General features: G+C 43.2%; 1 pseudogene; it reads right to left on the bottom strand.

Moving 5' to 3' along the window:
• Positions 1-1,240: 1,240 nt before the first annotated feature.
• The window catches only part of LOC137771014 (mediator of RNA polymerase II transcription subunit 25-like), a 39,506-nt pseudogene continuing 26,479 nt past the window's right edge, over positions 1,241-14,267 (bottom strand).

The following is a 14,267-nucleotide window of genomic DNA, read 5'->3' as shown; positions in this document are numbered from 1 at the left end:
TTCTATTCTGTTCTGTTTATTCATTCATGTCTCAATACCAAACTATTTTAATTTTTATGATTTCAATAATATGTTGCAATATTTAGTAGGACAATTCAATGTTCATTGTTCATTGTTGTTTTAATTTCAAAAATGTCCTGGCTCTTGCTTTTTTTTTTGGCCGCACCAAGCGGCTTGCAGGATGTGGGAACTTAATTCCCCTGGCTCTTGCTTTCTTATTTACATATATACAGTTGAGAATCTGCTTCTCCCAGAGGTCTAATATACATAAACAGATGTTTTCATTTTTACTCACTACATTCTTTTTCTTTAGGACTTAGACATTTTAATGTACTCCTTCCCTTTGATGATAAGGTTTCATCACAGACCCAAACTTACACACCTCTCTTTTTTTCCCTATGATGAGTGTATCCTAAGAGACTCCTTGGACTCTGACATGACCCACTTCTGCCAGGGACCCTGCATCCTCCAGTCCGAATTCTATGATTGTCTCAGTTCAGGCTTGAGCTGGACCTTGATGACATATTCATTCACGCTTTCAGTATTTGCTAGCACCTTCTCAAATATCCAGGAATAATATGAATTAAGTAAGAAATGAACAGCCCTATAAGAAGAAGATTATGAAACTTTTCAGAAGGAAATATTACAGTAATTAAAACTATGTGACACTAGTGAAGACTAATGGAATAAAATATGAGACCTAGAAAAAGACCAACTATATATGAGAACTTGGTTTATGATAAGATGACATTTCAAATCAGATGAGGAAATATAAAGTATTCAAAAACGGTCGTATTGGGATACAGGCTGAGCCATTTCAACAAAAGCACTAGAAATACAGTTGCTACTCCATGTGTGGTCCGCACACTGTGGTCCATGACGAGGTAGGTTCTGAAACTGTGTAAGCATTTAGAAACTTTCATAGAAATTTGACCTTGCTGTCACCTGGAAGTGCATGATGGTCTCACTCAGCAGAGTGTATTGCAGGATGGATGCTGAGAACACAGGTGTGGTGAAGGTCATGTGACATCTTTGGTGTCCTAGTCACGGGCAGTAGGACCCTATTACAGCGTGTGATATTTTAATTGCAGTTTGAGAAAATGTAATGATTTATAAACTTTTCAAAACATTAGTAATTATTGATAGTTATAGTATTATTTAAATAATTCATAATTATTTTATTTCCTAACCAAGCCTGTGTGTGTGTGTGTTAAAAGGAACTTTATTGGGTGTTGGGGGTTCAGATGAGGTCCCTGAGGATGTCATCCTCCCTGACGCTGGGCTGCCGGCCTGGCTGGGGGGCCGGGCCCCAGGCCACCCTGCTGAGCAGCCTCTGACCTGGCAGTGGAGCCCTGGGGGGGAAGCTGCGCAGGCCAGGACTCGAGGGGCAGCACGTGCAGGCCCAGGGGCCCCTGGTGCGGTGGGGACAGCAGTGCAGGGGCCCCTGGTGGTTGGAGGTGGTGGACAGAGGTCTGAGGTGGGGGGACCCCAGTCTAGGGCGGTGGCGGGTTGAAGAGGAGGCCCCGCAGTTGGGGGTTGGCCCCAGGGTTCTGGGACCGATGGATGGGTCCGGGAGGGGGCGGGCGGGGGGCTGCTCCAGGAGGGCCTTGTGGGGTGCCTGGGGGGGGCCTGGGCAGCACCCCGGGGCTGGCGCTGCCCCGTGGCTGCAGAGGCTCCCACGGTCCCCTGAGGCTGGGGCTGCGGCGGCCGGAGCTGCTGCTGCAGCTTCTGCTGCTGGAGTGGCTTGTGGTTGGTGAGGACCTGCCGGACGCCGTTGACAAAGTCTCTCTGGTCTCAGGGGATGAGGCCCATGAAGACCTTCCTGAATGAGTGCGGGAACGTGAGCACACGCACCTCGCAGGGGGCCGGGCGGGGACGTGCACGCGGCCAGCGAAGCCGCTGCCCAGGATGCGGTAGAGACCTCTGAGGGAGTCCAGGTCCTTGTCGGTGAAGTGGGAATGGACCATCCCTGAGCTCCAGAGCCAAGGGCGCAGGGTGATCAGCAGCTGCTGGGCTGTGAGCTGCGCGATCAGCGCTGTCCTGTTTTCAGATTCTCGCCGTGACTCAGGTAGACCTGAGAAGGCAGTGACCGAGTCAGCTTGGTGCTGGCACCGCAGAGGCAGGTTTGGGCTTCTCTTGCCACTCGAGGACCCCGCTCCAGGCCAGGAGTTTGTTGGAGACTGACTGCTGCCCGCCAAGGGCCAGGGCCCCGAGCTGGGCCGGAGAACGGTGCCCGCCCTGAGCAGTGCCCCGGGCTGCAGGGGGGTGGCCAGGACCGGGCCAGGGGCCACAGGGGAGACCAGGCTGGGCTGGGAAGGGGGAGGTGGCTTGGGGGCACCGGGGGGCCCGGGCCTGGCTGTAGGGGGGTACCCACTCCTGGAGCGGCTTGCTGAAGAGGGTTGATGGGCGCAGCGAGGGCCCAGCCCAGCCTTCTGGTTCTTGGCGGCCTGCACTGCGCTCTGGGCAGCCACCTGAGCTGCACTCAGGGGACCTGGTACTGCGGGGGGGACAAGGGACAGAGGCTGCTGGGGGGCTGCCGAGAGCGGGGCGCCCGAGGGAGGATCTAGAGGCAGGGGCACGGGCTGCTTTGGCTGGAGGGGGCCTGGGGCCGAGCCACCCCCGACGGGCAGCACAAGCCCCCGCACCAGCACCATGTGCCTCGGGTCCTGACTCACGTCTGTTGGTGGCTGCAGTGGCTCCAGCCTGGTGGGAGAAGCCGCCTTCTCGACCAGAAGCTGCAGGGCAGGCAGCTTCCAGGGCAACACGGTGGAGAAGTAGGTTCCTCAGTCCCCAGCCTTCTGCACGAGGGTCTCCGTCATGCACCCAGAGTATGCGGTGCTCTCGACAGCAAGCAGCAGGTAGGGGGGCGAGTTACAGATAAGGAGGCAGAGTCGATGTGTCTGGCCAATCTGCTCCGGCATCTTCTTGAAGTCATCGAACAGCTGCAGGGCCCTGCTGAGGCCTTCAGCCATGAGGCTGCAGCTCTCGACCGGCGCCCCCCGCCATGAACTCCATGCCGTCGAGCCAGATGACAAAGCCATAGGCGCTGCTGCTGGGAGAGTGATATTGTAGGTAGGACACGGGAACGCCGTCCACTGTGTTGAACACCACGAGGCTGTACTGCGTCCCCCCATAGTCTCCCCCGAAGTCCGTCTTGGCAGCAGGACCACCATTAAAATAGTTGATGGCCAGGAGCAGGTAGTGTTTGTGGAGCTCCTCGAAGTAGGGCCCCAGGTTGGCTGTGCCCTCAATCACAAACACCACGTCAGCTACAAGGCCCCCGGCCCAGCCGCCAAGCCCGTTCTAAATTCATAGTTTAACATTATTAGCCCAATGAAATACATTTTTATTACTTATTTTCTATCTTTCAAAAAATAATAATTTCAGACCTATAGAAAGTTGTAAGAGTAGTGCAAAGCATTCCTGTGTACTTTTCATGCAGATTTCCCAGTGGTTAACATTCTATCACATTTGTACTATCATTTTCTTTTTCTCTTTATGTACATACATGGCAGATAATACCTTCCAAAAATGGACAGAACAATCTGTCACTGCTCCATATGCTCTTTTAGAACCTTGGCACTCCCCATCAGGAAGTGTGGTCTACATCCCCTCTTCCTGAACCTGAATGGGTGTGTGTCTGCAGCAACCGAGAGAGTATGGCGCAAGTGAGGTTAGGTGACTTCTCAGATTAGGTCATAAAAAGGACACACCTTCTGCCTGGTTATCTGTCTTGAGACACCCTAAGAACCCAGCTGTCATTACGTGAGGAAGCCCAGGCTACGTGGTTGGGCCACGTATAGGTTTTCTAGCCAGAAGTGCCAGCATCAGCTTAGCCAACAAGCAGCAACAACCGCCAGACAATACAGCGATGATTTAGCCCCCAGGCGCCACGTCTTCCAGCTGAGGTCCCAGACATCACCAAGCAGAGACAAGCCTCCCACACTGTGTGCTGAATCCCTGACCCATAGAATCCATGAGCATAATAACTGGTTGTCCTATGCCACTAAATTTTGGGGTAATTAGCTACTCAGCATAATAACCGGAACAATAATAATCTTTTTTTTTTCTGAGTTATTCATTAGAGAATAAATTGCAGACATGATAACATTACCTCTTAATGTTTTCTAAAAGCAAGGGCAGTCTCCTGCATAACCACAGGGCAGCCATCAATCAGGAAATTAACACCCACAGATCCCATTCAAATGTCACTGATTGTCCCAACGATGTCACATGCAGGAGACTTCTCTGGTGGTCCAGTGGTTAAGAATCCACCTTCCAATGCAGGGGACGTGGGTTTGATTCCTGGTTGCGGAGCTAAGATCCCACTTGCCGTGGGGCAACTAAGCCCACGTGCCGCAACTAAGACCCGACGCAGCCAAATAAATAGATTAAAAAAAAAACCAAAAATGATGTCCTGTACAGGTTCAGGATCTAATCCAAAATCACATGTTGCTTTTACTTGTGTTATCTTTTTAGTCTCTTTCAATCTGGAACCATTCCTCAGTCTTCCTTTGGCTTTTCTGGTCTTGACAATTTTGAAAAGTAGAGGCAACTTACTTTGTAAATAGCCCTTAGTTTTGGTTTGTCTGCTGTTTCCTCATGATTACATTCAGATGATATAATATTTTCAGGAATATCACAGAAGTGATTCTGTGTTCTTTGTGCTTTATAAGTAGGAAGCACACAGCTTTAATATTTTTCACTTGGTTAGAATCATGTCTTCATTATTTCTTTATTGTAGCGTTAATAAATATTTTGTACTTAGTATTTTATATACATTTCCTGTTCTTCATCAAAATTTCTCCCACTAGTTTTAGTATCTGTTAGCAATTCTTCGCTTTAATCAGTTATTACTATACTGCTTGCTAAATGTAGATTTTCTAATTCCATTATTCCTTCTACGTTTATTAGTTGACATTCTCTTGTAAGGTGTTTTCCTTTCTTATATATGTATGTATGTATGTCTTATGTATGTCTCATGATTCCTGTTTTACTTAATGCATTATTGTCTGTTACTGAATCATTTTTTATTTTAATGTTCAGATTGTCCCAGATTGGGTCAATGAGATATGTTTCCTTCATTCTTTCTCACCAGCAGTGTGCCAGAGTTCTAGTTGCCACGTATCAGTGGTATTGTTGATCTTTTTAATTTGTAGCCATTCTAATGTATATATGGCTCTATTTCACTGTGGTTTTAGTTTGCATTTCTCTGATAACTGATGATGTTGAGCATATTTTCATGTGTTTATCATCCATTTGCATATCTGCTCAAGTCTTTTTTTTAATGGGGTTATTTGTCTTTTTATTATTGAGTTGTAAGAGTTCTTTCTAGGGCTTCCCTGGTGGCGCAGTGGTTGAGAATCTGCCTGCCAATGCAGGGGACACGGGTTCGAGCCCTGGTCTGGGAAGATCCCACATGCCGCGGAGCAACTAGGCCCGTGAGCCACAACTACTGAGCCTGCGCGTCTGGAGCCTGTGCTCCGCAACAAGAGAGGCCGCGATAGTGAGAGGCCCGCGCACCGCGATGAAGAGTGGCCCCCGCTTGCCGCAACTAGAGGAAGCCCTCACACAGAAACGAAGACCCAACACAGCCAAAAATAAATAAATAAATTTATTTTAAAAAAAAAAAGTTCTTTCTATATTCTGATACAAATCTTTTGTCAGCTATGTATTGTAAATGTTTTCTCCCATTCCTCAGCTTGACTTTCCACTGTCTTCATGATGTCTATCGTAAAGAAAGACATTTTTTTATGGTTTATGTTTTTTGTGTCCTAAAACAACATTGCCTACCTCAAAGTTTTAAAGATTGTCTACTTATGTTCTCTTCTAAAAGCTTTGCAATTTTTGTTTTTTCATTTAGATTTATGATACACTTCTAATTTTTGTGATGTGTGAGGTAAGGATTAATGTTCAGTTTTTAAAAATTCAGATATCTGGTCATTCCATCACTATTTGTAGAAAAGACTTTCCCTTCTCTGTTGAGTTACCTTGGCATGTTTGTGGAAAATAAACTTACCATATATAAGTGGTTCTACTTCTGGAATCACTTTCCTGTTCCAGTCATCTTTACGTGGATTCTTTTACCAAAACCACGTTGTCTTAATTATTGTAGCTTTATAGTAAATCATGAAATCAGATAGTTTTCTCCAACTTCACTCTTTTTAAAAATGACTTTTGCTGTTCTAGGTCTATAGGAATTTCCATTACAAATTTAACAATTAGCCTGTCAATTTCACCCAAAGTGCCTGCAGGAATTTTGATCAGAATTGCATTGAATCTATAAATCAACATGGGGAGAATTAATAATATTGAGTTTTCCAATCCAAAAACATATTGCACCATTTATTTAGGTCTTCTTTAATTTCTTAGAGCAATATTCTATTCTTTTCAGTGAAGAAATGTTGCATGTCTTTTGTTATGTTTAATGTGCCTAGTTTTATAACATGCCTGTGTTGTTTATTATTACATTTTTTGAAATATAATTTTGTTATCAATATTATGGAGTCAAATAGTAAAACATTTGGAAATTGTCTCCGTTTTTTATTCATTTCATGTTTTCTAGAGATTTAATTTTATAGTATATTTCAAAAGTATTCTTCCATGAGAGATTGTCCTCCACCACAGATAGAGAAGCACTTGTCTACAGATACAGAGTCTAGGTCTGGTCAGTGTCTGAAGTTCTTACCATCTTCCAAACATTCTTGGGAAGGGGGCAAGAACAGCCAGGGAAGTGCATACCTAGCTCTTCTGAAAAATGATCTGGAAGTGGCACATATCAATCCTGCTCACATCTCACGGCCCCCCTTTGCTGCAAGGGAGGCTGAGAAGTGTAGCTTCTGGCAGCTGACATGAGTCCAGTAATGGCTGTCATTATGGAAGAAGGGAGGCATGGATGTAAATAAAAACAAAAATAAACAAATGGGACCTAATTAAACTTAAAAGCTTTTGCACAGCAAAGGAAACCATAAACAAAACGAAAAAACAACCTACAGAATGGGAGAAAATATTTGCAAACGAAGTGACTGACAAGGGATTAATCTCCAAAATAGATAAACAGCTCATGCAGCTCAATATCAAAAAAACAAACAACCCAATCAAAAAATGGGCAGAAGATCTAAATAGACATTTCTCCAAAGAAGACACACAGATGGTCAATAGGCACATGAAAAGATGCACAACATCACTAATTATTAGAGAAATGAAAATCAAAACTATAATGAGCTATCACCTCACACCAGTCAGAATGGCCATGATCAAAAAATCTACAAACAATAAATGCTGGAGAGGGTGTGGAGAAAAGGGAACCCTCTTGCACTGTTGATGGGAATGTAAGTTGGTACAGCCACTATGGAAAACATCATGGAGGTTCCTTAGAAAACTAAAAATAGGGTTACCATATGATCTAGCAGTCCCGCTCCTGGGCATATATCTGGAGAAAACCATAATTCAAGAAGATACATGCACCCCAATATTCATTGCAGCACTATTTACAATAGCCAGGATATGGAAACAACCTAAATGTCCATTGACAGAGGAATGGATAAAGAAGATATGGTATATATATATATATACACACACACACACACACACACACACACACACACACACACACACACACACACACAATGGAATATTACTCAGCCATAAAAAGAACAAAATAATGCCATTTGCAGCAACATGGATGGACCTAGAGATTGTCATACTGAGTGAAGTAAGTCAGACAAAGACAAATATAATATGATATCACTTATATGTGGAATCTAAAAAAAATGGTACACGTGAACTTGTTTACAAAGCAGAAATAGAGTCACAGATGTAGAAAACAAACTTATGTAGAAGGGGAGGGCAGGGATAAATTGGGAGTTTGGGGTGGACATATACACACTACTATATATAAAACAGATAACTAATAAGGACCTACTGTATAGCACAGGGAACTCTACTCAGTACTTTGTAATGACCTATATGAGAACAGAATCTGAAAAAGAGTGGATATATGTCTATGTATAACTGATTCACTTTGCTATACTCCTGAAACTAACACAACATTATATATCAACTATACTCCAATAAAAATTAAAATAAGAAGTGGGGCACAGATATGGCTATGGTTAGATCTCTGTCACTGTTGATCCTTCTAGATCCCTAAATGTTAATTCTCCCCTCTCTTCCAATGCAGACAATGTACTCACACCTCCTCAAGTGAGACGCCTCCTCCAGTTTAATAGCTAGGATATCAAGTTGTTATGCATCCTCTTCCATCAAATTTAGGTATAGCTTCTCATGACCTGATGACTGACTGTGGAGCAGAGTACCACGCACCAGTTACCAATCCCAGGGGAGGACTCCAGCTGCAGGGAGCATAGCAAAGATCACCACCGTGCCAACCAGCAGGAATAGAAGTCCAAAGTTCTTCCCATTGCATCTTGTATCAAAGTGGCCAAGGAAGACCGCACTGGATGAAATAAAGCTTTACTTACACAGAAAGGAGACAGAGTAAGATTAGCTTCAGTTGTGTGCCTCAGGGTCCCCTGGCCAGTGGCTCGCTCCTGGCAGTGACACAGGGCAATTGGCCTATACGCACTCTTTTGGTGCTGCAGTTGAAGGAATCTTGTCCCTTCCCTGCAGAGGACAGACATAGCAGTGGGGTTGGCCAGCTGCCATTTGACACACAGGCTTTAAGCAGAGACAAAAGAGTACTCATTGAGCATGAAACAAGGAAAGATATTCCCACACAGGGCGATAAGCCCGGCACAGGCTGTGTGGGCCCTTTATCTCTTGGTAGGAAGTGTTTCAGGCCCAAGGCCCATTCTGTTGCAGCAGAGTTGGGGCCCAAAGACTGCATGCATGAGACAGCCTTTCCCAACACGTACAAAACAAAACCCACATTATCTGTGGTCCCTCCCAGAGATGCAGTACGAAATGGTAGACTAGGACAAGGACAACTGCTATAAAAATCCTTATTTGGAAAAGAAAAAAAATTGGAAACCCGGCACCCGGTGGTCCATAGCGTTGATCAATTTCTGCAGGACAAGATGTGAAGGCTCCCTGCCCTGGCAGTGGAGTAACTTTTAGGCCAGACTCTGGTTCTACTCTCTGAGAATAGCTCTCTTGTCCGCTGTTCTCTCTGAACCCTAGTTTTGTAATGAAATTGACACTGGAGAGTCTGGCCACTTAAAGTCTGCATCACGTTTACAACCTGCTTCCTGCTGGTGCCGGACACACTCAACTCCTCCTCGAGGGAGGCAGCCCGACGTCTAAACAAGTCATTGCATCTGTGTCAAAACCCAGGACCTGGCGTCAACGCACAGTCTTTTCCATGGTGTGCTGGGGGTGTAATCATCTAGGTCAGGAGGCAGCGCTCACTATCTCTCTCCAGTCTTATTGGCTAGAACTTTTCATGTGTACACACCTGGCTGCAAGAGAACAGGAAATGGAGACTTCAGCTGGGTATATATATATATATATATATATATATATATATATATATATATATATACACCTGGGTATATCCATATCCTCAGCTAGAACTCAGAAGTCCTGTTTGGAAAGATTTTTTTTTTTTTTTTTTTTAAAGAAGCCATCCGTGCTTGACTTTTCTTTTTTAAATTATTATTTATTTATTTATTTACTTTTGGCTGTGTTGGGTCTTTGTTTCTGTGCGAGGGCTTTCTCTAGTTGTGGCAAGTGGGGGCCACTCTTCACCGTGGTGCGCGGGCCTCTCACTATCGCCGCCTCTCTTGTTGCGGAGCGCAGGCTCCAGACGCGCAGGCTCAGTAGTTGTGGCTCACGGGCCCAGTTGCTCCGCGGCATGTGGGATCCTCCCAGACCAGGGCTCGAACCCGTGTCACCTGCATCGGCAGGCAGATTCTCAACCACTGCACCACCAGGGAAGCCCCTGGAAAGATGTATTGAACAGATGAAGGATGCTCGTGAACAACTAGTCCATGTCAGCCACACTCAGGCATGAAGTCTCCCTCCTACACCACTCACAAACATGGAACTGAACACGTCTCCATGACTAACACACACACACATAAACGCATGCACACTTACACAAAGCTTTTGTTGGTGGTAATAGACTGCTTGCTTTCGGAAGATGGGTGGTGTTTATGTAACAAAAATAAAACGATAATAGTAGACCTTCTGGATCTCTAAAGACCCTCAGCCATTTCATTGCATTTCTCAACCTCCCTTCTGCTTTTCTCTTTACTTGGCTCTGTCTGCACTTCAGCATTTCTATTCATTCCTATTCCCAAGTGGTTTAGCTTTTCTTGTGCCCCCTTGACTATTATTAATGCCCTGACAGTCTCACTTTCCACCCAAGTGATGTTATTAAAGAGTTTTGCTAAAGGAAGACAGGTCTCCTTTAAAAGGAATTCAAGGGATATACTAGGACTGTAATGTAGAACATGAGAAATACAATGAACTCTGCTGTATGTTGTACAGGAAAGGTATAGAGAGAGCACATCTTAAGAGTTCTCATCACAAGAAAAAAATTTTTTTTCTATTTCTTTAATTTTGTATCTATATGATATGATGGATGTCCACTAAATTTATTGCCATAATCATTTCATGATGTATGTAAGTCAAATTGTTATACTGTACACCTTAAACTTCTACAGTGCTGTATGTCAATTATATCACAATAAAACTGGAAGAAAAAAGATAAGTTAAAACATGACAACTGAAAAAAATGAATTCAAGGGCTACTAAAATTATGATTTTCTTTCATCCTGCTCAGAGTTTGTGTATTGCACAGAAGAGACTGAAAGGGACTAGAAAGGGACTATACTATTATAATAACCTTATAAGGTAGGTCTTATTTTTATTATTTCCATTTTCTAGATAAGGAAACTAAAGCACAGAGAGGGTAAGTTACTTGTGCAAAGCTCACACAGCTAATGATAATAATAATAACAAACAGAGTGCTTACTGTAATCACGGTTCTGAGTATTTTATACGTAACAATACCATTTAATTCCCATCTGTTTGATAGATGATGACATGTTCCCCATTTACAGATGAATAAACTGAGGCCTGGAACAGTTTAGTAAGTTGCTCAAGGTTACACAGCTAGTAAGTAAGTGACAAGGCTGGGATTTGAATCTCGGTCTAGGTCCATGCCTGTAAAATTTGCATTCTTTTATTTCTTTTTTAAAAATTTTTTCTTTTTTTTTTTTTGTTTAAGAAAAGTTTTTTTTTGTTTTGAAACTTTACATTTTTAAACATTAATGTTCGGGCTTCCCTGGTGGCGCAGTGGTTAAGAATCTGCCTGCCAATGCAGGGGACACAGGTTCGAGCCCTGGTCTGGAAAGATCCCACATGCCGTGGAGCAACTAAGCCCGTGAGCCACAACTACTGAGCCTGTGCGTCTGGAGCCTGTGTTCCGCAACGGGAGAGGCCGCGACAGTGAGAGGTCCACGCACCGCGATGAAGAGTGGCCCCCGCTTGCCGCAACTGGAGAAAGCCCTCGCACAGAAACGAAGACCCAACACAGCCAAAAACAAATAAATAAATAAATAAATAAACTTATAAAAAAAAAAAAAGCACAAAAAACCCAAAAAAACCCCATTAATGTTCACAGCTCAAGCTTACATGGTAAACTTAATGAGTTGAGCCTCTCAATCAAAGGGGTCCTGGCAGAGATTACCTTTGAGACTACCAATATCAGTGATAAGGCCTGGTGAAGGTTCTCTGACTGTGGGGTCATGATGTGTGTTAGGTCGGTGGATTTGAGTTCCACTATGGAATCTAGTTGGGTGCATCCATTCACAGCAGGGCGGAAAGACTCCTAGGAGGTCAGGGTTTGAATTACAGCAGCCTGAAAGCTAAGTGAGGTCCCTGCCTGGAAAGTAAACATCGGAATGCTTATTCAAAAAGCAAAGCCTGAATTTGCTGGGCTCTCTCGAGAGATGCCATCGTTATTGAAGGCCTTATACCATCTGGCTCCCTGTGCGCAGCAAAGCCTAATGATGCTGACAGGTCACCTAAGTTCGCACTAATGGGCTCGTGTTTTATTTATTCAGGTGCTGATTTGACATTTCCCAGCCCTGATGAATCTATGGATTTGGAAGTAACTGGGTCGTCTCTTTCTATACCGTGATGTTATCTCCCAAAATGAAGGAAATGAGAAACAGGAAAGGCCTAGATTCCCTGCAGATAGCTCTCACAGTTTACGGTAAGAAATCAAATGGTACGAAAAGCATTAGCCAAAACTTAAAACACAAATCATTGGTGTTTAATATGATATATTGCAAAGAAATTTCTGGCACTGAAAGTCTGTCTTTAAGTAACACTTCCACACAGCGCCAACTAAACAATGTAATAGCATCTGGACTCCTTCTAAATCAAGTATGAAATAATGTATTTCTCCCATGACACAGATGACTCTAAAAGGCAACATTTCCTAAAATAAAAAATGAAGGGTAAATTAAGCAGTGTGTAAGGAAGACTTTCTTGCGATTTTTTTCATTTTAGTTTTTAAAATATCTTTTAAAAAATATCTACTTAAGTAAAATATACATATAGAAGAGTGAAGAAATCATGGATGTTTATTTTGACACATTTTTACACAAACCCAAATAACCACCACTTAGACCCATAACGAGAATGTCACCATGTCCTCAAAACTTTCATGCCCTCTTTAAACCCTCCTCTCCAAAATTAATCACTATCCTGACTTCTTTTTTAAATTTTTATTTTAAAATATAGCACAGATACATAAACCATATCAAACAATTGTCCATAATACAGAATTATTATAAGGCAAATTCTTGTAACTACCACCCAAGTCAAGGGATAAACCTTGACCAACCGCACAGAACCCACCACATGCCCCATCCTTCCGGAGGGAAGACAGAGGCTTACCTGTATCCAGGTAACATAAAAATCATTTCCATGCTTTGCTTTACAGTTTTGCCACCCAATTGTGTATCCCTAAACAATAAAGTTTAGTGTTGCCTGTTTCTAAAAAATGTCACTTAAGCCACTTTTAATGGAAAGATTTCCCCTCTATCATTATAACTACTTGTGCATTGTATTTGTTGAAGAAACTGGGTCTTGGTCTACATAGAGTTTCCTATTATGAAGTAATCTGACTCAAAATTTCAAACCTGAATACGATCAAGCCTGTAGTTCCCAGTGGCAGTTTATAAGAAATGCAAAGGACAGAGGGATTTGTAAAAATACTCATGGAGATGCACTCAGGAAAAATATCCAGTATAACTTCTATAAGAAAGTAAGGAGAAATGCCTAATTCTTTTTGTTTTGCTTTGTTTTGTTTTTGAGAAAAACCAGTGTTAAAAATACGGAAATGACACCCTACCATCCTTCAAAGGTAGCCAAATTCTTAAAGAATCATTATGAACTCATGTATTTAAACTGCAGTTTAGATTAGGGTGAAAATAATTATGTTAGAATTCAGAAAACAGGCTGACATATTGAAGAATATATAAAATGTTTTTCAAAGTGTTTCCTAAATTAATGTATTTTTTTCAGAGAGATAAACTTTCTTATTTATGGATCATTAAAAATATTTTAGTCTTTTTATCCTGATGATCATCGTGTCCACCTTCTTCAAGTTGCTCCTGTGTCCTTTTTTTTTTAATATTTATTTATTTATTTGGCTGCGTTGGGTCTTATTTGCAGCACGCGGGATCTTTCGTTGTGGTGCATGGGCTTCTCTCTAGTTGTGGCGTGTGGGCTTTTCTCTCTCTAGTTGAGGTTCATGGGCTCCCGGGCACGTAGGTTCTGTAGTTTGTGGCTCGCGGGCTCTCTTGTTGAGCTGTGAGAGCTCAGTTGTGGTGCGCGGGCTTAGTGGCCCCGCGGCATTTGGGGTCTTAGTTCCCCGACCAGGGATCGAACCCGCGTCCCCTGCATTGGCAGGTGGATTCTTTACCACTGGACCACCAGGGAAGTCCCCTCTCCAGTGTCCTTTTAATAACACTCCAGTAGTCTTTGATACATTACCTGCTATGACAAGATGCACTAGGCTTCTTTTGTATATTTCTTGCCCAAGTCCTAGAATTAGCTATTTCTTCAAGAAGCTTTGATTTCTTTTAAGTAGAAAGTGATATTTCATGACCACCCCCTGGGGGCAGGAGTGCTCATTGCTAGTGGGTAGGTCACTCTTATTATGCTTTGTCAGTGGACAGAACTGGGAGAAGTACATTAAAAAACCCTCATGAGGCCAGATTAATACTTCAATTCAAATTCAGGACTACAAGGTTTTTAATTTAACCTCTTCTGTCTTAAATCTGAAA

The sequence above is a fragment of the Eschrichtius robustus genome, chromosome 10 (assembly GCF_028021215.1).
Source record: "Eschrichtius robustus isolate mEscRob2 chromosome 10, mEscRob2.pri, whole genome shotgun sequence".
NCBI lineage: Eukaryota > Metazoa > Chordata > Mammalia > Artiodactyla > Eschrichtiidae > Eschrichtius > Eschrichtius robustus.
Note: the sequence above shows the minus strand (reverse complement) of the source record. Positions and strands in the feature narration are given on the sequence as shown.